Genomic DNA, 2,743 nt, shown 5'->3' with positions numbered 1-2,743 from the left:
TTTTTTAAGTAAATATCATATTCTAAACTATTTGTTACAGACTCTGATAGCAAATGTATTACCCTTCTCCTTCCACATACAAATCACAATTTGATTAATGACAGAAAACCTTTCAATGCTGCTTCTCTATAAAACTCATAGCTACCTTAAATATACTGGATCATTCAGAAAAAGTGTAAAACATCTCACCTTTGTTTAAAAATCAATATCAATTCATTAACTAAAGTGAAGTAAAGACCTGGCCCACAGTACCAGAAATGAAGATTGACACTGGAAATGAGATACATGCCTACATACTTCAGGAATTCTCTCCTCTTGTCCCTCAATTGCACATTCTATTTTTATGAATTAGTGGCTTTTACCTTCCAGTGTCTGCATACACTGGTGTGGGGAGGGAAAAAGACATTTCCTGTGTTTAAAAAAAGATCAATTCTCTCTGGACATTCAGTAAGTAAACTGAAACCAAAAGTAGCAGAGGCAAAAAAAAATTTAAAAAAAAGTCTTCCCTGAATACCAAGAACTAAGATGATGTGTATTTACAAAAATGTAAACATTAAACTTGTTCCATAAGTGTCATATCATGTACTACACTAATTACTGTTTATATGTTATGCTTAAACATGTTCACAATTAAACATGTTTATGACTTAAAACTTGTCTCAAAGATATTTCCCCCCCAATTATGTATTAGGTTAAGTAGAAACTGTGAATTCATAGAGAACTAGTGAAGAACACATCAACAAAGCACATATTCATAATGGAATAAGCATGATTTTACACTGGGGTACATATGTCATTTTGTATTCCCAAAGCAGGTTTTCTCCTACAAAAAGCAAAGTTAAATGAAAATAAAGAGAAGCTGTTTTATTTTCTCAAGTTGATTAGACCAAAGAAAAACTCAAGGTGTTCTAACAGGGACTCTAACAAGCTAAGAACATCCCTAGATGTATATAACAGAGATACACTGTTTTAACTTCCATTCACAAAAGAATCATCATTTACCTATTTCTTTAAGCAGCAGTAGTAATTAAAAAAAAGACTAAAAGTTTTGTTTGCTATTAAAAAAAAGGATCAAATACACATAATGTTAGAGACCTGAAGACGACTTGGACTGAGAGATCTAGACTTTGAAACTCTCTGCTGTGAAAAGGTTACACCTCTGCTTTTTCAAGCCCGCCTTTTCTTCAGTAACCTTTTTTTTTTTTAAACACGGTCACACAATCATATCCCTAAAACCCCCAAACAAATCAAACCATTTATTTTTCCATCTAACTTGGTGATTTTACTTCTAAATTCTTGGGAGATACTTCGGATACTCCAGTGAGAAGAAATAGCAAACAATACTGGTAAACAGAAAAAGAACTTGTTAATTCCAGTACGAAAGATGCTACATTAAATAGCAAGCATTTAGAGTGGAATGGAAAAGTATCCATAAAAGAGAGATTAAGTATCTGTGATACTGCATGGAAATAATTTCAATTAAAGGCATTTTTCAGCCCTGTAAACCTGAGTAGAGGTCTAGCTTTTCTTCCAAGGTTTGTCCATATTGAATTGACAGAACATTACTGTTATGAAGACAAGTCATAAGCACTGCAAACTGCATTATGTTTTAAAAGACAAACTTACATGAGGAAAACTACCAAATATCCATACCAATTTGGTAATGCACATATTTTCAGTTGAACTCTGGGTTGCACAGTATTTTCAAACTTAGAAAAAGTACCTTTAACTGCTTCCAAGATGAAAGGGCACAGAGTATTTAGTGCCATCACCCAAACCAAGCAGTTTGTGAAAACTGTAAAGCCCATTTTCCAGCAGTTTTCATTCTTACCAAGAGACACCTCTTACCATCTCCATTTTTCTCCTACCCAGTCATTGATGTCTAACAATGCAGTTACACTCAAAGGGTATAGCTTCTCCCTTAGCAGGGAATCTCTCTCTAACTGGATGCTATTTGCACAACTTAGGAACTTAATCTTATCTTTTAGACCTCTCCCTTTCAAACCAGTCAAAAAAAAAAAAAGGAAAAGATAAACTGACAATACAATCACATAGGCCTTACTTCCTTAGGAAATCAAAGCTAAAATCAAGTACAATTTCCCACTGAGGAACTTTTTGGTAGACAGGCAAGAGGCATGGTAAAGCTAATCTGACAAGCTGGTTCTCACAGAGCCTCAGGTTTGCAGACTCCTCCTGAGGTAGGGAAGTTTCCATACAGACACAGAGGGACCATCCCCGACGTGATGTGCAAGACATAGGCTTTGTCTCAGAATTAGAACATCGTTTACGCAGAAGGAAACAAAACAAACAAGTATTTCCATTAACTGGAGGGGAAAAAAAAAAAAGCATAACTACAAGTCTACGGATTACAAGTTCTTGCCACTTAAAGGAGAGTTGCAGAATGCTTTTTGTTGCCTAAACAGCAGTAACTTCTGAACGACTGTGTCACATCACCTTGGACATCTGGATTTACAGATTGACTGTGAACCATAACAACCCACAGAGTTCCTTTAGAAGAAATACTGCAGGTACACTTTGAAAACTGAAGCCCAGCAAGTCCCGCAAGCCGGGAGCGACAGATGACATTCACCAGCAAAGCAGCCTGTTCACAGGTTTAGCGGATCCAACTCTTCAGGCTGGACAGAAGGTAGCAGGAGCAAGCACGCATACCTACCTCGCTGAGCGGGCCATGTTACGCACCCTGGCAGCGCCTCACATGCCCCTACCTCCCCAGCCGGCCGTG

The 2,743-nt window shown here is 37.1% G+C and overlaps 1 protein-coding gene across 5 annotated transcripts in view; it reads right to left on the bottom strand.

The window, feature by feature from the left end:
* Positions 1 to 2,743, bottom strand: part of UBE3A (ubiquitin protein ligase E3A) — a 55,558-nt gene extending 52,815 nt beyond the window's left edge. For all 5 annotated transcript variants that reach the window (XR_004841848.1, XM_009637649.2, XM_035893209.1 and 2 more), the window contains exon 1: positions 2,675 to 2,743. The gene's annotated coding sequence lies outside the window, so the exon portion shown is untranslated. The remainder of the gene's footprint in view (positions 1 to 2,674) is intronic.

This window comes from Egretta garzetta, unplaced genomic scaffold, assembly GCF_000687185.1.
Source record: "Egretta garzetta isolate BGI_Z169 unplaced genomic scaffold, ASM68718v1 scaffold504, whole genome shotgun sequence".
NCBI lineage: Eukaryota > Metazoa > Chordata > Aves > Pelecaniformes > Ardeidae > Egretta > Egretta garzetta.
Note: the sequence above shows the minus strand (reverse complement) of the source record. Positions and strands in the feature narration are given on the sequence as shown.